A 6,000-nucleotide genomic window follows, 5' to 3' on the forward strand; every position below is an offset into this window, starting at 1 on the left:
TTTTACATTCGTTTGTGCAAGCTTTAACTTGAGTAAAAAGTGCGTTTATCGTAATGCAACTTGGTATACATGTTTATTGGTAAAAAAGGGGGACGAGTGCTTAGATGGGCGTAATCGGATCACTGCCAAGCTCACAGAATGCTATTAAATGAAAATTTAAAAAGTGCCATAAATAAACAACAAATAAAGGTATGAAACTATAATTTGTCACAGGGGATCGCAGTGGCAAGTGGCTCACATACATATCTCCAAAATCATTCAAGCTATTATAACCAAATTCGCTCAGGACAAATCCTTTACGTATTTCTACTGACACTGTGAAAATAAATAAAAACGAATGATATCCCTACCCGCTACCCATATAACGGTACTGTCACTGCTAACAGCGCGAGTAATCAATAAATAAACTCGTAAGAAATACAAAAATTTCAACTTGAAATCATAGAAGAGTGTTTAACAGGAGTCGCTGTCAAAATTTGACGGTGGGCGTGTCACCAGCCATATTTAAAAATTTATCAAAAATTTTGTGAATCGGTTCAATATTTCCCTTATCCCCCTATGTGACTAATAGAAATATTTTCGAACATCCGCTTAACTTTATACCGCATATATCGACCAATATGTGAGTTAAATTAATTAAATTGATTGAGCGCGTTTTTCTCCTAACTGTGCATCTCTGTGCTATGGATAATATCGGGTAAAAACTTGCTCTAGTCCCCATTTGACTAATATCAGGCTTTTCAAACATCCGGTTTACTTTAATATAATTTTAGCTGACGCGAAGTAAAATATTGTTATAAAACTAATTGAATCTATGACCAATAAAATAACTTATTAAAATACAAAATTTGATCGTAATTCATCTACGATTTCGTCGAATGATGAATGTTGAACTCTTTCGCAACACTTTTTAAGGGTTACACCTGAACTTTACCCTTTCTTACTTGTTTTATTTAAGATATTTACTGTTTCACCTCGTTTTGACTTTATATCGGGAAAAGATCCTATCTCAAAATAATGAATAAGATCGCAAACACATTTTCTTCTTTGAAGTCAGCAATATCAAAATATTGTAGTTGATGATATAAAGATAACGGTTTAAATAACTCGATCGCTTTCGCATGCCAAGACATCGTTCAAAGCTAGAAATAAGCAACTCGTAAAAGTTATGAAAAATATATTGGAATAGAAAAAGAGTTCAGATAGTCAGAGTTCTTTAATTCTATACCACATTATACTTAATTGTTAATTATTAGCAAGGCAAAATTTTGGCTTTATGAAACAGTCGCTAATTTGGTGACATTGCTTATGGACAGCTATTCAAAAAAATTAAAATATATAATATGTACCTACATATGAAGTGATTCACCTTATGCTTTCTCAATATAATACTCGTTGTCAACGTTAAGAGGTATGGTAGAATTTTAAGAGCGTATATTCGTCATATCATGTTAACAGAACGTTATTGTAAAATATCCGCTTCTCTAACCTCAAAACAAACGTTTCCTTAAACATACTGAAAGTTAAGTTTTACAATGTGTTCAACAATTTGAAAACGAAAGTTGTGTAAGAAATTTCTTGAAAAATAAGGTAGTTAATTTAGTTCACTAATGCTCAGTGTACTAAATTATTAAATTAAACCACAGCTACAGTTATTGAAAATTTTCAGCAAAAACTTTATTTAAACTAATCACCGTAAAATTTTCCTCTCATAACAGCTTAATATAACCCCGGCGGTGGAGACTATAAATTTACTAGACAACTTCGAGATGGAAGCCAAAAAGAAGGGTAGGCAGCTAGCAAAGCATTATTTGGTATTACAAGTATTTTACTGACTGATCAGATTTGACTCAGACTAGTTTATTAAAACTGCGCATCGATACAATTTTTTTGTCTAGATTGCCGGAGCCTTTTTAAGGTTTTTCTTACAGAAATGTGATTAAGTGAGCTCCCGCTTTTTGGTGGTAAACTTGCTGTAGGGCGGTGACTATGAAAGAGTATTTAGACTTTGAGGATAATATGAAGCACTTGGAAGCTGTTTGTAGCCGCTGGGAACTACGATTTGGTAAGAATCATGATGAAGTAGTTTAACTTGGCCAAATTTTAACAAGTTTAAACCGGCAAAATGTGCACGGGATATTACTAAGTCATATTTTTATTTATAATTATAAAATATAAAAAAAATAATAGCAATAAAAAATAATTGTAAATATATTATAAACATACATTTTATTAAATCCAATTTTCTATTTATTTTTTGTCGTAATAATGCGTAATGCTCAGTAGTTATTTGGTTATTATTTTTGGAAATAATATTTTAAGATATTTAAGTTTCGAGGCGCGCTATCCACGCTATAGATTTTTGTGTTAAAAATTTTAAGAGTTTTTTTTGGGAACATATGTAAGTACGATATTTAAAAACCCAGTATGGCAAACTGCGGAAAAAAATAGTATTGCTTGTCTTCGTAGTTATAAGAAGACAGTAGATACTATATTTATTATATAATATTAAATATAGTTTATTGATATATATTATTAATCGGTTTCCAATTGGCACTGAAAATGGTATTTTATCTATATTAATATTTTGAAAATTTATTAAATTCCTTTGACCGACATTTGAACTATATAATTTACAAACTTTTCTCTACAACTCTTTATTAAATTCGCTTTGCTTTATTAAACAACAGTTTTCTACGCAGTCCTTTAAATATACCAAAATTTCAGCTTTAATATCCGTACAACAGAATTTGATTGATTTATACCTACTTCTCCTTCGAACACCCTCACATGCGCTACGCACACACACACACACACACCAACAGGAGTTCGCTGCGAATCACACAACACACTTCATTTGTGTACCACGCTTCCAATTGGAGGGGAAAACTTACTCTTCAATGAAAATTATGCGAGTATATGAGACACATGCTAAGAGCGCGCTGCAAGAGAAACGCCATAAATAAGAGTAACTCTATTTAACGCCACACTCTTGAATGTTTTGCTATGAAAAAACAAAGCATTTTGCGGCGAATTTGTGTTTACATCCAGCGAAACGCAACAATTTTCCAACAACAACTGCATGCGTATGCACAAACACACTTGCTAAACACCATAGATTATCAACTATAACAATAACAACACGTGACACAGCTTTAGCGTAGGGGGATGTTTTCCTTAGTTACAAAACACTATGCTAGATGAGTTTTGTTGTAAGGCCAAAATAAAAACCGGCAAATAAGTATGCTTGCGAGAGCAGAAGTGGAAAGCGCAAACCCTACACGCAGCATGCCATGTGTGTGCGTGTGTATGTGTGTCGTCGCTGTCGTATATCATGAATTGAGTTATAGTGTCGACGTGGTAACTGCACAAAAATTCAATACAAAAAGGGAAAATGCAAGAAAAAGGTGAACAGGAAAAGTTAGTCAATATATTTAATATGGAAGAAGAAGAAGAAGAAGAGAGAGACGCATATGGCGGAAAAGGTGCAAATGTAAAGATGTGCAAATGCGAAAAATCTGTAAACTTTAAGAAAATTAGTTCAACAAAAGTCACCAATGGATGCCGCGTGCTTGTTGGTCTTATTGGGGATTTAGTCTGATTGCAACCATTATTGGTTTGCCATTTGAGGTATAAACGGTAGTTACTTATATAAAACGTATATGCTATTATTTATGTTTTAAACAGGCCTACAGTTGGTTATTAGATTCTTGTTAACATAAAAATAATTTTTTCCTAGCTTAGTAGAATCGTTTTTTATGTTCGTGTAAAGTTTGATATCCATATGCTAATTAATGTATGTTTAGCAGCTGTTTGTTTACAGCGCCAAAAGTAAGCCTAGCGATTTGTATGAATCGGGCCAATGGACTCAAGGCGCGTTCCTTGAAGCTGACTTTTCGATTTTGATAACAATAAAATCACAGGCAGCCAACCTGGCGAATACGCTGCCTGAGCGATGACTCTCCGTTCATATTCACAATATTGCTAGAATGTCTAGCATTGATACGCTTCCAAAACTATTAATCAAATCGGTTGAGTGGATGCATAAGAGATGTTGAAATCATCTGCTATCTTTCTGATGTCAACTCAATGATTTTTAAGCACTGCTTCTTTAACTTTTTCGACGTTATCGTCATTAGCAGCGATGGATGGACGACTAGCATGAGCATGCAGAGTTTTTTCATAAACTTACTCTTAGAATTTGTTGAATTGGAACCACAACATAAATCTTTCATAAACTTAATTTCAGAACTTATTAAATTGAAAAAACAGACAAGAATACGGAAAGCATGAGCTAGAGATCTCATTGAGAGAAATATGAAGCAAAATAAGCAAGTAGTAAATATTAGTGAAACCTAAAATCTATAGAGAGTACTGATGGATATCTATTTTGCTATAACCTCATTGCTGGCAAAAATTATCATATAACCAAAGATCTTTGACGACATTATAAAACTTACAATAAATCTTGTAATCCTATATTTTATGAGAGTTTTGAGCTACATGTATAGTTTAGCAATAGTACAGTGATTTAAAATACAGCAGCCTAGGGAGACCACAGTCTCATTATAGGACGCGATGTATTAGCTAATTTTGAAATACCTTCCTTTTGCAGGTCAATCGGGACTGCATATTTGGAACGTTGAGCAATGTCAAAGACTATGCAAGTCTGCACCATTCTTCAAAACTATTTCAAAAACACTCACTCCCTCAAAAACCTTTAACAGAGTTTTATAAATTTTTTCTTAGTTTTTTATGAACGATTTGTGGTGCAATCAGTTGTATACCCTAAATAGTGTATATTAAGTTTTACACGAAGTTTGTAACACCCAGACGGAAATATCGGAAACTCTATAAAGCATATATATACAATTGACGTGGAGAGCTGAGTTGATTTAGCCGTCTGTTTATACGCGAAGTAGTTCCTCAGTTTAAGAGATATCAGTTTGAAATTTTGCACATGTCTTCTCTCCCCAAAAATTTGTTTTCTGGTATGGAAAACTTTTTTATTTGATAAGATATCTGCATGAAACTCGGCACAGCTTATTGTTCGATTTTCAAAGATATTTTCTCACTGGACCACTATTGAATATAGCTAACATACAAACTGGCCGAGCAAAATGAACTTAAAGGTCTTTTTATACCCATTTTAAGCTATTAAAGACGGGTATTAAGTTGCTTTTTAGTATTGCAACTGGTCATGGCTGAGTAAAAAAAACCTAAAAATAATTAATAAGTCCCTAAATAATAAATTTATTTTTTCAAATCGGTAGCAAGGTAAGCAAAGACATATACCTAATTAAAGAAATGCCCCTAAAGCTATGCTAAACATAATTTAAGCTAAGCAAAAATACATACCCTTTTCTGAAATGCCCCTAAAACTATACTATCTGCATTTAAGAGAGAGTTCACTCTTATTCCATCACTCATCAATATAATGCTTAATTTTTCACATATTCTAAGCTAACTTTATTTTCTATTTATTATTTTGCTTCTATTTTTAGGCGGATATATGCAGTAATCTCTAAGTATATTAAAATGTATACTAATCTGTTATAACAGCTTGATATTATCAAGTTTTCCAATTTTTTACTTACTTACTAATCAAATAAATTACCACAACTTATCGCCATTAATTTGCTGCCGGCTAACGGAATCAAAGCGAAAACCTCAACGTAATACTGAACCACTACTTACAAGAGAATTCAATATTTAATCTTAAGTAGTGGAAATAATATTTTGAAAAGACAATCTTCATCAATCAGGCAAAATATATTTACTACAAAAACAAAAGCAAATAATTGCGCAAGGCCATTGCACAAACAATGCAATTGCGCAAGAAAAATATTGTTATGAACGTAAACCTTTATGCAAGCAAGCAGCGCTATAGCGTGCAACAAGCGTACGCACACATACACGCATATGCGCCATTAAGTATGCTACATGCCAAGTAAAATAGTGAATTAACAGATAAAGCCACAGCGTGCTATACACATGCAT

The sequence above is a fragment of the Bactrocera oleae genome, chromosome 6 (genome assembly GCF_042242935.1).
Source record: "Bactrocera oleae isolate idBacOlea1 chromosome 6, idBacOlea1, whole genome shotgun sequence".
Classification (NCBI taxonomy): domain Eukaryota; kingdom Metazoa; phylum Arthropoda; class Insecta; order Diptera; family Tephritidae; genus Bactrocera; species Bactrocera oleae.